Below are 19,188 nucleotides of genomic sequence, written 5' to 3'. Positions count from 1 at the left end.
TATTTTAAAATCAGAGATCACTTTGTTGTTTGATTGCAATTATCTGTTAAAAGGTATGGTGTATTTTAAGTCTTAGGTTTAGTAATATTAAAAAAGAAACGGATTGAATTTTTATAGTGGAAAAAAAAATCGGTAACAACTATAGTAGGAGAGAAATCAGTAACTCGAAACAGCAATAACGGGGAGAAAAAAAAAAAAATTCAGTAACGCGACTAAAAACACATATTTCCCTGACCGGGAATCGAACCCGGGCCGCGGCGGTGAGAGCGCCGAATCCTAACCACTAGACCACCAGGGAACTTGACTTAGCTTTCACTCCTGGCGCATTTGGTTCTTTAAAAGTCTCTACGTAAACCGGACCAATGGCGGGAAAGATTGTTGACTTTAAACCCTGCCTACTTCTTTCTTGTTTCGGATTTCAGATTCTGAAACTACAGCAAACTCTCAGCGCTCTTAGGCTAGCTCCGCGACGGCTCCCAAGGCCGGAGACTCCAAATCGAATCCTCTTCGGACTGCCACGCTGCAAAAGACGTCCTGGGATTGTATTCCAATTACATGACGTGTAAATATCTATACCTGGACAATGTTAAAAGAACTGTCCAGAACCTTGTATTTGCTTTATTATTTTCGAAGTCATTTAGCTCCTCCTTCTAAATCTAATCTCTTTAGGTATATGTCTTTCTGTCTTTCCTTCTCACGCAGTTGTTAAAATCCCACTACATTTTTTACGAAATGGAACGTTTGATTGCCGCGGGCGGAGAGCGTTTCCCGGTATAGAGCTCGGTGCGACCCTGCACACGACCTTGGCACAGAGCACATGCGGGGTAAACGTGGACGATGAAGGGCTTCGTGGCCTTTTAGGACGCGACTGTTTTATTTATTGGGGGGTCAGATTAACGAAGCTAGGACGGCTGCGGATGTCTTGCTTAGTGAAGAACCCGGGCCTGTACACTCGGGTCCAAGTAAACCGTTTTGCACTGTGCTCCCATTGCCTCCTATTTTTCAAACTGTTATTATCTGGGCAGTTACTTCACTTCTTGTTATGTCGAGAAAAGGCCAGGGAATGATGCAAGTACCAAAGGAATCAAGAAACCTTCCAGCGCAGCCTCAGTTCAGAATCCCTCATGAAATAGGAGCAGAAGGCAATCGCATGTAACTCAGCTTTGAAAGTGCCAACCGTTCAGTTGGACTGATGTAACCCAAGAGACCCCGCTCCGCTGCAAGATGGAAGGAGGCTTAAGTAAAACAGATATAAATTTGTAATGAACTTGCTCGCAACATCCGGCGCCGCTGTGAATTACAGCCTTCGCCCATCACCGTAGACTTCAGAATTTGTTCTTGTTTTCAGCAATTCAGAAATGGAGTTTACATTCTTGATAAAATTTGTCAAAAATTATTTAATAATACGCAAACAGGAAGATTAAAATGACTTAATAAATAAAGATGGAAGCATCACCAGAAGAAATTTCTAAACGTAATCACTATATTTTAGATGGGACCCACACTCCTTTCCTGTATCAAGGAATTTTTCGGAAATCGGGCGCTGTAGGTGGAGCCCTTAGTCTTAATTGGGGATTTTCAGAACTTACAATGTTAAGTATCTGGTTTTGGATAAAAAGATAAAGCAGATATTACTTTTAGAATAATTTTAAGTTGTAATAGGTTTGGTGACAATCTTGTACAAAGCGGTAGAAAGAGTACAAGAAACATCATCCCTCTTTCATCTTGTAATCACTCCACGTTTTCTGTCCAGAGCTGACCATTGTTAACAGTTTCTTCTGTATCCTCCTGGAAATTGTCTGTGCTATTTTAAATTGTTTTTATTTTCTATTTCCTAGAAATATCTATTTCTTTCTCCTCAAACTTTTTATCTTGAAACATTCCAAACCTACAGAAAACTGCAAGTATAGAACAATAAACACACATATACCCCTTCATCCATCTTGTGCTAATTTAGTGGTACGCGCATCCACTGTGTGACTTGTGCACTGAAATGTGACTAGTAAGAGTTGAGGTGTTCTATAGTTGTTGAATGAATACTGGATTTTTAAGCCTTTGTATGGAAAAAAATGTAAACACTCATTAATAGTTGAGTACATTTTAAATGCTAATTGAATATATGAATTAAAATATTATTAAAACTTAAATTATTAATATTAATTTATCTTTATTTTTTGTTTTTAATGTAGCTGATGAAATATTTAAAATTATATTTATAGCTTGCATTATATTCTAATTTATAGTACTAATCTAGATTCAACAGTTGTCAATATTTTGCCCAAGAAAGCAATGGCACCCCATTCCAGTACTCTTGCCTGGAAAATCCCATGGACAGAGGAGCCTGGTAGGCTGCAGTCCATGGGGTTGCTAAGAGTCAGACATGACTGAGTGACTTCACTTTCCCTTTTCCCTTTCATGCATTGGAGAAGGAAATGGCAACCCACTCCAGTGTTCTTGCCTGGAGAATCCCAGGGACAGGGGAGCCTGGTGGGCTGCTGTCTATGGGGTCGCACAGAGCCGGACAGACTGAAGCAACTTAGCAGCAGCAGCAGCAGCAATATTTTGCCATGTTTACTTTCTGTTGGTCTTTTTTCTGAACCATTTGAGGGTAGTTGCAGACACCATGATACTTTACTTTGAAATACTACACCTAAGAACAAGCTGTACACTTATCACACTTGGGGAATTTGAATTTTATACAATATTATTTATTATACAATTCATAGTGAAATTTTCCAATTGTCTGACACCTTTTATATTTTTTTGTTTTTATCCAGGGTCCACTCAAGGATTATACATTGTATTTGTCTTGTTTCTGTAGTCTTCTTCCTTTAATCTGAAACAATTTTCCAATTTTTTTTTTTTTTACAGCACTGAATGCTGCTGCTAAGTCACTTCAGTCGTGTCCGACTCTGTGCGACCCCATAGACAGCAGCCCACCAGGGTCCCCCGTCCCTGGGATTCTCCAGGTAAGAACACTGGAGTGGGTCGCCATTTCCTTCTCCAAAGCATGAAAGTGAAAAGTGAAAGTGAAGTCACTCAGTCATGTTTGACTCTTAGCAACCCTATGGACTGCAGCCTACCAGGCTCCTCTGTCCATGGGATTTTCCAGGCAAGAGTACTGGAGTGGGGTGCCATCGACAGCAGTGAATAGTGGAGGACAATTGCTTCAGAAAGTCCTTCAGTTTAGACAAGTATTTCTTTTGTCAGACAACTACCTTAAGTGATGTGTTATTCTCAGTACGTTACATCATAATTCAAATAATGCTGATGTGTTATCTCTAATGGTAATTGTGGTAGGCAGGATAATGAACCCCACAGAGATGTCCCTGTCCTAAGCTCCAGAACACATGGATATTACTTCATGTAACAGTAGGAATTTTGCAGGTGTGATTAAATTAAGGAATTTGGGAGAGAGGGAGAGAGGAGATTATCCTGGATTTTACCTGGGTGGGCCCAGAATCATGACCAGGGGTCCTTTTAAATCCAGAAGGACATCCAGGGATGTGATCCCAAGAAGACTCAACCAGCCTTTTCTGGCTTTGAAAGTGGAGGAAGAGGCCCATGAGCTAAGGAATGCAAGGGGCCTCTAGAAGCTGAAGAAGGCAAGGGAAAGGTTCTCCCCCAGAGCTTCCGGAAAGAAAACAGCTTTGCCAACAAACACCTGGATTTTAGCCTAGTGAGACCCATGTCAGAATTCCGGACTCCAGAACTGTAAGATAATAAATTTGTGATGTTGTAAGCCAGGAAGTTTGTGGTGATTTTTTTCACAGCACCAGTAGGAAACAAACACAGTAGTAAGCTGGATCATTTGGTGAAGGTATGTGCTATATTTCTCCATTGTAAAGTTACCCTTTACACTTGTAATGAACAAATTAAAAAAAAAAAGCAAACATCACCCATGGGAGTAATACTTTGAAAATGTATGAATTTTCTCTTCCCCTGCAAAATCTCACCCAATGGCTTTAGCATCCACTGATGATCCTTGCATGAATCAGTTACTACTGTGGTGACTGCAAAGCGGTGTTATTTTATCATTCTCATGGAAAGAACTTTGCTTTCTCTCCTCCGTTATTTATACAATAACAGTTTGGACTCACATTCTTTTTTTATTTTTGTGTTTTTAGTCAATGTGTTATAATCTACTGCTGTCATTATTCACTTAATAATTAAACTGTCCTAAATATGGCCACAATGAGTCCCTTTAAGCTTTCTCCTCTATTCTTTCAACATGTTCCTGTAAATTTCTTAGCATTTATTTGCTTTCTGACATAAGGTAGTCCAGGCACACCCAATACTTTGTAAATGATTTGGAATATTAACACCTTTAATGCTTATATCTTTTTAAATTTCCTTGTTTAAATTGTTACATAAGAATGGGCATCCTCCACATACTTTTCTGTAACCTTTTTATTAATTTCTTTTGAAAGGTGTCCATTCTTTACATAGTTTTTTGATTATTTTATTAACTGAATTGTATTCCATTGTATAGATATTTTATCAAAGCAGTTTTATATCATTGGCCATGTAGATTATTTTCAATTTATTGCTGTTAAAGTACTACAGCAAATAACCTTGGCCTGACATAATTTGGCATTTATTTTTTATTGATTAATTGACCCACAAATGACTTACCTTATAGAGTGCCAATTTCTAGCTGGAAAATGTTATATATTGGAAAAAAAATCATGGTATCCTGCTCAAATTCAGTTCTAGTTATAATTTATGGATAACTCAGTTTTTCACTTTGATTTCAAACTGATTCAGCTATTCTTTTTCTGTTCATTAATTTGTTGATTTGCTGAACAAATATTTACTGACGATCTAATATATGTTAGTCACTATGTTAGGCATAGGATGCCTGATCTTGAAGTTTAGTCTGTCAGGGTTCAAGTAAACAAGCAATTACAGTTAGTAGAGTAGTGGGTAATATTGATAAAAGAAGCATTTGGCTGTACTTCAATTTAATAAGTTCATTTAATAGATCATCAATGTACCATTTATCAACATATTTTGCTGATAGGAATGTAAAATGGTACAACCACTTTGGAAAATATCTTGGCAGTTTCTTATAAAACTAAGTATGCACATAATATAATGACCCAGTCAGTTGTACCCTTAGGCACTTATACCAGAAAAGTGAAACCTTATGTTCACATAAAATCTGCACACAAGTGTTTATAGCAGCTTTATTCATAATAACCTAAAACTGGAAGCAACTGAAACATCCTTCAGTGGATGAATGGTTAAACTGTGGTACACCCACACAGTGAAATATTTATTTAAAAAAAACTATTGATACCTATATCAACTTGGATAAATCTCAAGGGAATTATGCTGAATGGGGAAAAAAAAAAGACAATACAAAAGGTTATATACTATAGATTCCATTTATATAGAATTTTTTTTGAAAGTATATAGATGGGGACAGATTAGTGATTTACAGGAATTAGATGCGGTGGGGAGGAAGATGGAGGTGATGGTAAAGGGCAGGTGTGGCACCTTTGTGGGAATGATAGACTGGTCCTATATCTTACTGTGTGTAGAAGGATCTGTACTGATGATAAAATGTATAGAAATCACACACACATACATAAACACACAGAGGCAATGAGCTCTAAAGATTAAATCAGCGCCATTTTCTGGTTTTCATAGAGTACTGTAGTTACACAAGATGTTATCTTTGGGGGATAAATAGGGGAAAACCCGGGCCTTCCCTGTACATTTTTTGCAACTTTTTATGAATCTCTAATTATTTCCTTTGAAAAACTCCCTTTTCAGCTTGAAAAAAGTGAAAGTGTTAGTTGCTTAGTCGTGGCTGACTCTTTATGACCCCATGGACTATAGCCTGCCAGGCTCCTCTCTGTCCATGGAATTCTCCAGGCAAGAATACTGGGGTGGGTGGCCATTCCATTCTCCAGGGTATCTTCCCAACGCAGGGATGGAACCCGGGTCTCCTGCATTGCAGGAAGATTCTTTAGCATCTGAGCCACCGGGGAAGTCCCCTTTTTAGCTTACCGCACTGTAAATTTGACTCAAATAAGTCCAAACAACAGTCACCACTTAACATCACTTTGAATTTAGGGCTTCATTTCAGAATTTTAAATTATATCTTAAATAATTATCTTAGCACTATGTTATTTAAACTAGTTTTTCAGAAATTAAATTGAAAAATATAATGAATTCTTATATTTGGGCTTATTCTAAATAATCAGCCATAAGTTCTGCTCGCTAACAGGCACCCAGACAGCAATTCATTGCTATATATGTCAGTATTTCTTTCTCAGTGTGCTCTGGCAGGCTCTTCCTCTTTTAAAATGACAAGAAAATTTCCCCCTCCTCTTTAGACACGATTTCTACCTCCTCTTTATAACAAGCTGAGAAAAGCCCTGAACCTAGGTGGACCCACAAAAGAAGCTGTTTGCATTCTCCTCTAAACTCAAGATAGTTATCTATAATATTCTGGACCAATGACCCCAGTTGTGAAAAAGAGCCACTGCCTTCAACACTGTTAAACAGTGAACTCTAATCTGCATCTTTAGGTCCAAGTTAACTTTCCAACAGACCTCCCAGAGGTAGTATTTCCCTCCTACGGAACTCCTGTGTCTCAACCAGCCTAAGGCAGATGTGTGAAAGCAGATATGTTTTTCTCTTTGTGCTAGAAAAAGCAGGATTGGTTTAACCACTAGAGAATGAACTGTCTTAGTGCTGGTAGATTAAATTTACTACCCAGTAAAAAAATCTCTTCTTTTCCAGAGAATACTCCCATAGAAGTTTCAGGTCTTTCTGTGGTTGTGAGCTCATTCCTTACCAGGGGGGTTTTCATTTTGACAAAGTGCTGCAGCAGTATTTGCCTCTGTTTCTGGAATTCCCGTTTCATGAGAGGTTACTAGTATTGTGGTTAGAAGCAGATGCACTGGTCATACTTCATTACAAAACTATTCTTGGATAGCTATGTAAGAAAAATACAGAACACATTTGCAGTAATGGTTGCTATTATTTGGTGATGTTCCCTTAGCTGTGGAATTCCTACTCACTCCTCTGGAAAGTCCCTTGGGAGAACACCTGATGCCTGAACTCCGGGATAGGGGTCCCATTATCCCATTCCTACCCTGAGGGGCAAAAAAGAGGTGGGCAAGCGACTCTCTTTTCTTCCTTTAAGAGCTGAAAAAAAATCTCTGCTTCTATTTGCTCCAAAGTCTCATCATACAGGGTTCTTTACCCCAGGAAAAGCGACATGACAGTTCTACCTAAATTGTTCTAGAATGGCCTCTAACCTGCAATAGAGATGGAAAAGTCTGTTTTCATATTTAATCGAGGCCCTCAAAGACATAAAATCAGTGTTGCCTTATAATTTCTCATCAACTCAGTGTCTACCAAGCACTTTCTATTACCCAAGTACAGTGAGGAGTGCTAAGGGTATAATTTAAAAAAAAAACAAAAACTCTTATAATAACGTATATTGCTGTAAAAGTACCTTTCTTGGAAGTCGTGTTCCAGAATTTAGTCTAAACATCATTCATGGATTATCTCATGTAATTCCTATTGTTTTTGCTGTTGTTTAGTTGCTAATTTGTGTCTGACTCTGGATTGCAAGGAGATCCAACCAGTCAATCTTAAAGGAAATCAGTCCTGAATATTCATTGGAAGGATTGATGCTGAAGCTGAAACTCCAATACTTTGGCCACCTGATTCGAAGAACTGACTCATTGGGAAAGACCCTGATGCTGGGAAGGATTGAAGGCGGGAGGAGAAGGGGTGACAGAGGATGGTTGGATGGTCTCACTGACACAATGGACATGAGTTTGAGTAGGTTCTGAGAGATGGACAGGGACGCCTGGCGTGCTGCCATCCACGGGGTCGCAAGACTGAGTGACTGAACTAAACTTGTGACTCAGTGGACTGTAGCCTGTCAGGTTCTTTTGTCCATGGGATTTGCCAGGCAAGAATACTGGAGTGGGTTGCCATTTCCTTCTTCAGGGTGTTTTTCTGACCCAGGGACTGAACCTGCTTCTCCTGCATTGACAGGTGGATTCTTTACCACTGAGCCACCTGGGAAGCCCTTAATCCCTGTGTGTGTTGTGCTGTGCTTAGAAGCTCAGTCGTTTCCAACTCTTTGTGACTCCATAGACTGTAGCCCGCCAGGCTCATCTGCCCAGAGGGATTCTCCAGGCAAGAACACTGGAGTGGGTTGCCACGCCCTCTTCCAGCAGATCTTCCCAACCCAGAGATCAAACCCAAGTCTCCCACATTGCAGGTGGATTCTTTACCATCTGAGCCACCAGGGAAGCCCTATATCAATCCCGATATTTGTTACTGTTATCATTTGCCTTTTACAGATAACAGCAACAGAAGTTAAATTATTTACCCAAGGTAAGCATGTGATGGAGCTGAAGTCTGAAGTCAGAGCCTGAAATCTTAGAGATTACCCTGTTAAGAAGTACACATTCTACTGAGGTTTGATTTGTACTGTACTAAGATTTCCCAAATAAGTTTATATACTATATCTTTTATTTCAATTAAAATTTCACTTTCTATTTAGAGCAGTGCTGTCCAAAAGGATTTCTTGAAATAATGGAAATTTCTATTCTCTGCTGTCCAATGAGTCGTCTCTAGCCATGCGTAGCTCTTTAGCACTTGAAATGTGGCTAGTGGAATGAAAAACTACATTTTAAATTTAGTTTAAATTTAAATAGGCACATGTGGCTAGTGGGAACTGTATGAGACAGCACAGATCTAGAGCATAAGGAAATGGTTTATTTCTTTGGATTTCTCTGTAAAGACAAGGCTTAGGCAAATCAGTAAACGTCGAGTAAATGAAAAAACAATAGTTAAGGGGGAATTTTCTCCCTCTTTAAACTGAAGGGCAGAAGTCTTTATTCTACCGAAACTTTCACTGTAATAAAATGTTATAATAAGCATGTGAGGTAGCCTGTAGTTCTAGAGCAGTTCATGAAGATAGTAAAGAGGATCCTTAAATTAGAAGCAATGTTTTTGAGAGGCAGAGAAACATTTTATAATTGATGGTTAGTACTTTTAAAATATGTTTGTCTAATAAAAAAAGATCGCTGTTTTTTTCTTGACAAAATCTGGGGTCCATAGAGAGAAAAACAAAAGGGGATTCTTGGTGGAAGGTTGGAAACAGTCCAGAATTGCAACTCAAGGGACATTTCCTGCACAAACTACAATCTAAAGCAGACCTCTTAACAAATGTTGTTAAGAGTAAGCAACTGCCAAACCTCACTGGGTGACTTCATTCTTTCACTTATTCATCACATATATACATATGTTAGTCAAGTTGTTCTGAATATGGGGCAAAATATCATGAATAATAATAGGTACTTTTGAAAATAAAATGGGGCTCTCGATCAAATCAGTCTCTGGATGTAACCGAGGCTTGTGGCCTGTGTTTCCTGACCCATACACAACACAGGTCCTACCCCACTGGATGTCTACGTACTCAGAAGAATTCATCTTAAAAGTTTTATCACGATTTTACCACAGCTTGTACTGCTATGGAATGTGTCTTTGCCAGTTTTTACATTAATCTTAGATTTCAAAAACATCAAAGAAGTGTGAGAGCCTCTCAGTTTCTCTGGAGGTCCCAAACCTCTTCTGATTCAATGAAATCAGCTCTTTAAATTGCAGGAGCCTTATTTTCCCTTGGAAGTCATTTACAAATAACATAATGCCTAAAGAAAAAAAAAAAAAAGAGGAAAATTTCCAATTCCTCACATTCAAAGCAAAAAGATGTAAACCCGAGGTCCAGTTTTATACATGCTCAGTGCAGAATTGGGTAATTATTCCATATTTTGCAAGACAGTATAACGTGACCAGTTGCAACTGAAATTCCAAAGCCATCTCTGTGAAATGCTTCGCTTGTCTTTCATGAGAGGCTGTTACAGCATAAGCAGCAACAAGCCAGCGGAGGCTGCTATCTCTTGGGCCTGTGTGTTTGGCCTCTGACACACCAGTGTTATCGCACCAGCTGCAGGCTCCACCATTAAGTCTTTTCCTTACGTAAGGGTCAATTTCACGGCCAAATCCTCCTAGTCATCTTGCAGTGCTGGTCATGGGACCTTAGAAGGAACAGCTCCCCAATGGGGATGGGAAGCTCACAGGCACTGGCCCGCAGCTGATGCCAAGCTTCCCAACCCAGGCCCCCTCGGGTCTTTGCCAAGAGTCAGCCTGGAGGGCTCAATTGCTCGGTCCCCACTGCTGCAATGACAGCAATTTGGCAGCACCCCGGATGCTGTGCGGAGGATGGGAGCGGGAGGGGGGAGGACATGGGGGCCCCACTGCGAAACACAACGCCGGAAAGGACAGAAGGATGAATTTACTGTGACCAGCGGTCCCCGAGCTACAAGGAACCTCAAGGTTTTTATGCTCGAGAGACACGAACTCGAGCTCTGCTCTCAAAGCCGTATTCACACTGAGTGTAGTGGCCAGCAGTAGGGGATTACCCGCCCGGGGTGAGGTAAGAAGACCTTCTTAGGTTCCGCCGCCGGCCGGCCAGCCGCGGGAAGCGCCACGAGCTCGCTCCCGGGAGGCGTCACAAAGGGCCGCGGCCTGCAGAGGCCGCGCGCGCAGCTCTCCGGGGCGGAGCCGCCGGGCCAGGGCAGGGGCTGCGCCCGGGCCGCCGAGGCTGCCAGCAGTCGCGGGTGCCCCCAGCCTCCCAGCCCGGAGATCGCCGGGGCGGGGAGGATGCAGCAGCTGCAGCCCAAGCGACCGAGCCAAACCGCCGAGCTCCCCGGCCCCCGCCGCGGCGGAGGGGCGCCGAGCGTGGCGCGGACCGGGCGGAGCTAGAGGCGGGCGTCTGCACCGCGTCGTTCCACCCGCAGCTCCCCGCCTCCGGCCGGGCCCGGCAGCCTGTCGCGGCCGATGTCCTGACTCGCGGGCGTACCCGCAGCGTTGGCTAGGCGCCGCGCGAAGGGGAGAGGCCTGAGGAGTCCCGGTGGCACTAGCCACCGCGTCCACTAGCACGGGACGCTGGTCCCGCGGGGCGCGCGCCTGGGCGCTCCTCCCTCCTGCCCCAGCTCCGCGTCACCGCGCGGTCCTCCCCCGACCCCTCCTCCCACCCACCCCGGAGGATGCGCTCCCCCGCGCCCAGCGGCAGAGGCCACCGCTCCCAGAAATGCGAGCTCCCGACGCCCTTCTCCGGGACCCGAGGAGCCGGCGCCCCCGCCCTGTAGTAGGTAGGTGGCGAGGCGGGGACCAGCCCTTGCCGCCACCCGCGGCTGATGCTGCCGCTGCGGAGGGGCGGGGGGCCGGGGCCGGGACCCGCGAAACTTGCCTCCCGCCGGAGCTCGGTGCGGCGCTCGGAGGTGTTCTAATGGCGCTGGGCGCAGCACCCCCCCGTTAACCTGACAGCCTCCTCTTGAGCTCGGGAGGCCGAGCGGTGGCGAAGGAGAGCGTGACCCTTCCCCGTCCAGCCCCTGGGCCCGGAGGGGCCCGCGCTGCTTGCAGGGGTGGGGAGGATGGATTGGTGTGAGGGTTAGTGGGGGATGGAGAGAGGGAGCATCGCCGAATTTTCAGCAACTCAGGTGAATAAATGTCACCGTATTTTTTCGGCCTGATGAACAGATGCCTTCCTGTTTTCTCCCAGTGTGCAGCCACGCAAAGAGTTATTCTAGCGGCAGGTAGAAGTCACTCAGGATTTTGATGTATTTCGGAGCTAGCTGATTGATACGTGAAATTGACGTCTCAGATTCTTATAGTCAGTCATTTAGGGCCAGTTGGAGAAGGCCCCTTTAGAAATCAGATATTCAGGAGCTAGATGAGGCTGGGGAATTCTCGTGCTGCCTACCTGGGAGCGAGCCTTCAGCTTTCATGAAGAGATGTGTTCGGGAGCATGGCAAGTTTGATACAGGTGTAGGGAGTTTAGAATCTGCTGGAAAGATGCTAGGAGTCGGCCAGCAGAGGCAGCCTTGGGCGCAGCCTAGCTTCCAGCTGGATGTTAATAAGGTTTGTACTTTTGAGAAACTAGCTATAAATTGTTTCTTCTCTGCCAAGTGTAAATTTCGTACATCAGAACGAACGATAACCTTTTGGCAAGATTATCTCTTCACAGGCTATCATTTTTAAATTTCGTATTAAGCAGTAAAGTTTAGAGTCTGGGAAAGTGGATCATTGTACGCTCCGATTTTATTAACGTATTAAGGTTGAGAGCTCCAGGAGGACAGAGACTTCCTCTTGTTCAGTGTCCTAATCCCCTGGTCTGATGCATAATAGGTGCTCATGGGTTATTTGTTGAAATGAGCTGTGCTTCAGGCTTCATCTAAAGACAGTTTAGGTTTAAAACATATTTGTTTACCCTATGGTGGTTGAAGCTTAACTGTATTTTTAAAATTACTTCTTTGCATAAATAGTCAAAATCAGTTATCTCAACATTTAAGTTGAATTTTGACACTGGGACTTCCCCGGTGGCTCAGATAGTAAAGCGTCTGCCTGCAACGTGGGAGACCTGGGTTCGATCCCTGGGTTGGGAAGATCTCCTGGAGAAGGAAATGGCAACCCACTCCAGTATTCTTGCCTGGAAAATCCCATGGATGGAGGAACCTGGTAGGCTACGGTCCATGGGGTCGCAAAGAGTCGGACATGACTGAGCAACATTTACTTTTACTTTGACATTTTTAGGACCATATGTTTTCCTTCTTTAATGTGTTGTTAAATAAGGTAATTCTCCCCAAATGCTAATATAAGTTAATTTCATTTTTAAGCTTGCACATTTTTTCTAATGGGTAATCAGACCTATTTTAATTAAACTCTAAAACACAATTAAAAAGTGCAACTTGTGTAAAGTAAATTTCAGGTTACTCCAGGAATAACAGTGATTTGGTTAATAAGTGACATATTAACTTATTTTAGGGTTGAGTTGTTGTGGTTGACCTAATTATAATGTATTTATTACAGGTAAAGGTGAAAATAAAACATTTAGAAGAGTCTGTGATTCCTAAATGATTCAAAATACATGATATAGATACACATTTTCAACAGTATGGGTTTCCCTCAGTATATAAACATATCAGTTTTCAAGTTTGAGAACCAAAGTGGTTGTGAAATCGAGGGTTTGGAAGGTTTGTTTCCTTTCTCCTTTTTAATTTTATGTTATCTTGAAATCATCAAGGATAACTGCATTACATTTCATTTGCTTTATTTTTGCACTATGGTATTTCCAGTTTTGTTTTTGTTTTTCCATTATGTAAGTTTTATGAGTCAGTATTAACCTTTTTTCACTTTGTTTAACAAAATTATCTGGGAATGATCCAGTCACTTATTATCTTTCCTTTTTCTTCCTTTCCTTTTTTATCATTTTAATACTCTTCACCATCCTTATTACATATTACCCCCAAAACTTATTTCCACAAAAGTTATTACATTGCTCCTCCAGCCTACTTGGGCTCTTGTTAGATGGTGAGGAAATAACACTTTTATGTAAAAGGTGGCGAGACTGGGCGAACCAACAGTAGGAGAGAGCTTATGAAAAATACGTTATGATTTATTTGAACAGAGCAAAAATTCTCTCATGACATAAAGATAGCTACATTTTATGCATGTTAAATTTGTAGTCAAGGATATTGAGCAGTTAATTTATATCATTCTTCTTTGCTCATTCTAAACTTCTTAAAAGAACCCTCCCCTGCAGTTACATTAAACTCTCTTTGTTGCAGATAGCTTGATTGTGCTGGCACTCCTGGCCTTGGAATCAGTTTCTAATGTCAGAATGAAAGAGGCATTTTTCTCTCTGAGACCTGCATCCCAGTGCACAGCGCCTCTGCAACTGAATGACTCACTACCTGGGTCCTGACCACTGAGTCCCCTAGCTCCTTGCCTCCACATGCACCACTGGAATTCAATCCTAAGACCTGGATTTATTCTATCTTATTTTTCTAAATCTTTCCTAAGGTTTTATTACCAAAACCCCTGTCCCTTCCTTGCTAAATGTCGCTTGTGTGCGTGCATCCTAAGTAGCTTCAGTTGTGTCCACCTCTTTGCAACCCCATGGACTGTAGCCGTCCAGGCTCCTCTGTCCATGGGATTCTCCAGGCAAGAATACTGGAGTGGGTTGCTATGCCCTCCTTCAGATCTTCACAACCCAGAGATGGAACCCACATCTCCTTTGCCACCTGCATTGGCAAATGGGTTCTTTACCAGTAGCGACTGCTGGGAAGCCCACTAAATGTCCTTACTGTCCTTCTTTTTAAATCCCAGTGCATAATTTTGTTATTGTTTACATCCGGTAACATCCACTCAATTCACCTATATTAGAACGAGCATTGTTATGGTTGCAGAAAAAGCAGAGAAAAGAAAATTTATATAATCTTGAGTTTCAAATGTGGGGAACTAGTGGATGAAGAATAATTGTTGTATTCTAATCTCCCTTTAATGGTGGTATAGAGTGCTGGGGACTATGACTTGTCTGCTCATAAATTTGATCAGAAGCTTATATGAGAGAAATGTGTATATAGAGAGCTGGCTGAACAAAGGCTGTGATGTCCACCCATTCCCCTCCAGTCCTAGATGTTAGGCCAGGTGTGTAGCCAGATCTTCAGAAACTGTGTACTTTGTTGACTTTGTTTTGCATTCTTTGCACCCCTCCCCCCAAATCGTGCTCACAAGGAAGCGCTCTATTAATAAAGACAGTCACAAGAAACCTACTGTTAAGTTACTTAAGAGATGGGGTTATTAAGATCATAGTTCATTTTACAGCTCCTATTTGAAGGCTCATGCAAGAAATTCCATTCAACTCTAAATGCCAAAGAAAAGCTTTATCTCCCATGAATAATTATTGAGTGTCTTTTTCTTTTCATCATGCAGAACTAGAATTAGATAATCGATTAAGTTTCCCTTTCTGCTTTGCAACTAGGAAACGCAGAGTCAAATTTGCAACTTAATTTTAATAACCCTGTAAAAACCTATGAGCTAATATTGATGATCTAACTCTCCCTTTGGTCTTGAGTTTCTGTTCTACCTTTTTTTCTTATTCTGATTTTTTTACCTAATAGAGTTTCCCGTTTTATTGAATTTATTATTTTAAGCTGACTCACAACATCTTTTGTAGAACAAGTCAAAATATAAAACATAAAATCAATGAATGGAAACATTTGCAGAATTGATCTTTGGACACAGTATGTTTTGATTAATAAGTTTAATAGGTACCATTAACTATGCTTTGAACAAGTATCGCAAGTTTAGTGTATTTGAGCTTTATGGCCAAATGGGAAACAAATGGGAAATAAAAACTTATTTAGTTTTGCAAAGCTAAGATCCACTTATTTTTTAACTATTAAATTTATGTCTGCTATTGGCTAATTTAAAATTGGTCAAACCATTCACTTTAAGTCAGTTATTTCTGGAGTACCTGCTTTATATGCTGTTATCAGGCTGAATAGGAGATTCATCCTATTTAATTAAAAAAAAAAAGCTAATATAGGCTAAAGGGTTAGCCTATATTAGCTTAACACTCACCACACTGGACCTCACATCTGATCTCCTTCACATCAGTAATTTATTTGATTCATCTTTGTTTTTAGTAAACTATTGTATTTAGTTTGTATTTAGTAAAAAACTTTGTATTTAGTAAACTATGATTTACTAATCATAGAGATTCTTTGAGCTCTTATCTTAAAATTGAGAAGATTGAGGTCCCTGAGTTAATTGATCAGACTTTCTTCATTCGAGTATTTTGACAACTACATGTTAAGTTGGTTGAATGTAACCAGGGAAGTAGTTGTTTATTTACATCTGTATGGTGTCCACTTCAGTTTCATACATTTATCACCGCCGTCAACAGAGAGACTGGCCCTTCTCAAAGGACAATCATGGGTGCAGTCCAGGAGCCTTTGAGGTAAAAATAATCTGAATTCAGAAGTGCAACTTGAAACACTGAGAGGGGGTTTGGAGAGAAAAAATCAAATTTTTAAATAGAGGCATCTCATTATGATAAGCTCCATGTCTTTTTAAAAAACGTTTTATTTTTATAGTAGGCATTACCTTCGTGTGATTCAAAAGGTACAAATGGGTAAACAGTGGGAAGGATGCCCTCTCCTTTTTCTTGGTTACCCGCCTCCCTTGTCCACTGGCAACCAGTGTTATCAGTTAATTGAGAATCCTCCCGGAGACACTCTGTGCATACATTGATACAAGCGAACGTGAATATTCAGCCTGCTTGTTTTGTCTCCTAATCATTTCTCTGATTCCCTTCTCTCCATTCCCACTGCTCTTGTTTTGCTCCTGAGGTGCTTTGGACTGTTGCCTGCACTTCACTTTCGCCTACATTTCAGCCTTGTACACATCGCTTTTCATTCTACTAAAGGATCCCAGTCTGTACAGAAAGGAGTCCAGCATGACTCAGCCTGGTCTTGTGGCCCCTGAGGAATTCATCTCTTGTCCCCTGCCCCGCCTGTCACGCATTTGGCACACAGTTTTTCTTAACTTATCTCCCCATCCCCAATCAGGGATACTTAAAAAAAAATATCTGATGAAAGCTCGTGGTCTCACCAGACACTGAACACACTGCTTTGCCTCTGTGTCCTTGTTTACAGACCCCGAGTTCAGAATCTCTATTTTGGTAACACAGAACTGTCTGTCACTTCCTGCGCATGCATTGCATATGATTTTTCTTCTCCAGGCCATTTCCTCTGCGTGGAACCCTTGTCCTACTATTTTCATTAGCAGGCCACACTCAGTTCTGGTGTCATCTCTACGGATCATTCTTGGTACAGACCATTCTTGGTTGAGATTCCAGAAACTCATGGAGCCTTCTATATATAGTGTAGCAAGTAGGCGTCCATACTGGGAACAGGCATTTCTCATCAATAGCACAGCTGCCTTGCTAGTAGAAAAATAATTGTGATTTTGGATAACATGCTCTGATGGGTCCAAAAAAAAAAAATTGAAGGTTGAAGCTTTATTTAACTAGTCATCTCTCCTCTACTACTCATTGCCCAACGTTCAGTAAAATACATGTCCATATGATTTATTTTCTTTAGCATCCCTACCTTACTTTACTAATTTTCAAACTTTGTGTTAACACTCATTTAAAAAAAAACCTCCATATTTATTATGTCCCTGAGAGAGAGAGTGTGTGTGTGCATGTGTGTGCGTGTATGTGTGTGTATGTGTGTGCGTGCATGTGTGTGTGTGTGTGTGTGTGTGTGTGTGTGTGTGTATTGCCTCTGCCTCTGTAGCTGGTACATAAAGGAGTGAAACTCTCCATGTATGGGGCTACCCTTAAAAATTTAAAGTGTTAACCATCAGTCCTGATAGATGACATGAACCATCTGGAGACAGTAGCTCATCCTAAGAAGTGACTCCTAAGTATGCAAATGTGGTATTTTTCTTTCCAAGCCAGGTAATCAGAGAGTGTCCTAGGTGTTCAATTTTATTGCAGAGTGCCTGGCATGAGGTAAATTGTTAACTGATTAACAGAGGGTTTAGTGGGTAAGAATTTAATAGCTTTGGTTCCCCACTGTTCCGGTAGAATCCTCTGACTAGTGGATGATTCTGTTCACCAACCACGCTAGCCATGTAGAAGATAGGAAAAATTTGTGAGACTGCTCTGTAGGTGTGAGATCCCTGTAGAGCTTTCATTTTCCTTCTGTAATTCTGACCTCACTAAGCAAACATCCCTGGTGGCTCAGATGGTAAAGAATCTGCCTGCAGTGCAGGGGACCCCAGTTCGATCCCTAGGTCAGGAATGATCCCCTGGAGAAGAGAATGGCATCCCACTCCAGTATTCTTGCCTGGAGAATTCCATAGACAGAGAAGCCTGGCGGGTACAGTCCATGGGGTTGCAAAGAATCAGACATGACTGAGCAACTTACACACACTTATAAGCAAACATCAGGTTTACTGAGTTGTGTTCCCAGATATGTTGATACGAGAAATTGAGTGTCTCGAGTACCATTAATGACTGTGCCAGCCTTTGGATAAGTACAGCCCCTGCTGTGTGGAATAAAGCACAGTTTTAGGCTGTTAGTGTGTTGGGAGAGCCTGCTCAGTCCTTATGGCCCCAGGTGTTTACAGCTGAGCCTTCAGCCCTGGGTCCCGGTGATTCCCCTGAGGTACTTGTCTATCTATAGGCTCCCACTGAAACAGCTAGTTAGCAACCCTCTGGTATCTTTTAAAATAGTTTCAATTGAACACACTTTACTAAGCATTCTAGGAAGGAATCATTTGAGTCCATTTGGGCTGCTATAACAAAATTCCATAGACTGGATGGCGTATAAGCAGCAGAAATTTATTACTCAGTTCTGGAGGCTGGAAGTTGGGAGATCAGAGTGCCAACATGATCAGGTTCTAGTGAGAGCCCTCTTGGAGTTGTAGACTCAGGGCCTTCTTGTTTGTGTCCTCACATGGTGGAAGGGGATCCCTCATGACCTAGTCACCTCCTCAGTGCCCTCCCTCATACCATCACCTAGAGCATTAGGTTTTCAGTGTATGAATTTGGGGGTGGGGATGGGGGACATAAACCAACTACATAGTGGGAATAGAAAGCTCACAAAACAGGAACTACAAATGGCCAAAACATGAAAAAATATTCACCTTCATTGCATCAAAGAAATGCAGATTGTAATTAGATTGTAGAAGTCCGTAACAATGATGAGGTTGGGTCATTTCCCTTTCCACAGGTAAGAGGTTAGATGGGGGTATTATGCCTTTGATGGAGAGCAGTTCAGCTCATAGGCTCCCTTGGCCCCTGTGATTCTGTTCTGTTGCTGTTACTCGCTAAGTCGTGTCCGACTCTGCGACCCTATGGACCTTAGCCCACCAGGCTCCTCTGTTCATGGGATTTTCCAGGCAAGAATACTGGAATGGATTGCCATGATTCTGTTCTGAGTACATCCTTAAAAAAATCAGAGATGAAGCTTAGTTTCAATGATAAGCACATTGTCTCTGGGAGGCAAGTGGTATGGTAGATGGGTTAAGAGTGAGGATGCTGGAGCCAGTTTCCTGGCTTAAAGTTCTTTTTCACTGTTTATCAGGTAGGTGAACTTAGGCAAGTTAATTTCTCTTTGATTTTCTCATCTGTGAAATGAAGATAATAATAGCATCCACCTCTCACATTGTATTGAGAATTAGCTAATAAGTTAATATATATAAAGTACTTGAAATTCTGTCACAGAATAAGCAACTATATAAGTATTAGTTCATTAGCAAGGTTGATATTGTAAAAATTGGAGTTTT

The 19,188-nt window shown here is 41.7% G+C and overlaps 1 protein-coding gene, 1 long non-coding RNA gene and 1 other non-coding gene across 6 annotated transcripts in view; 2 read left to right on the top strand and 1 right to left on the bottom strand.

Annotated features, from left to right (window-relative positions):
* Nucleotides 1–226: 226 nt before the first annotated feature.
* Nucleotides 227–298, bottom strand: TRNAE-CUC (transfer RNA glutamic acid (anticodon CUC)). The gene has a single exon. It is a non-coding gene; the product is annotated as a tRNA-Glu (tRNA).
* Nucleotides 299–425: 127 nt separating this feature from the next.
* LOC138989201 (uncharacterized) lies at nucleotides 426–3,950 on the top strand. The gene is made up of 3 exons (XR_011465454.1): nucleotides 426–562; nucleotides 2,872–2,969; nucleotides 3,491–3,950. It is a non-coding gene; the product is annotated as an uncharacterized lncRNA (long non-coding RNA).
* Nucleotides 3,951–10,103: 6,153 nt separating this feature from the next.
* Nucleotides 10,104–19,188, top strand: part of NCOA7 (nuclear receptor coactivator 7) — a 164,314-nt gene continuing 155,229 nt past the window's right edge. For 3 of the 4 annotated variants that reach the window (XM_070376293.1, XM_070376292.1, XM_070376289.1), the window contains exon 1: nucleotides 10,626–11,195. The gene's annotated coding sequence lies outside the window, so the exon portion shown is untranslated. Of the gene's footprint in view, nucleotides 10,478–10,625; nucleotides 11,196–19,188 lie in introns of those variants that run through there. The other variant, XM_070376291.1, reaches the window with a different exon arrangement.

Source organism: Bos mutus, chromosome 9 (assembly GCF_027580195.1).
Source record: "Bos mutus isolate GX-2022 chromosome 9, NWIPB_WYAK_1.1, whole genome shotgun sequence".
NCBI classification, from domain to species: Eukaryota; Metazoa; Chordata; class Mammalia; order Artiodactyla; family Bovidae; genus Bos; species Bos mutus.
Note: the sequence above shows the minus strand (reverse complement) of the source record. Positions and strands in the feature narration are given on the sequence as shown.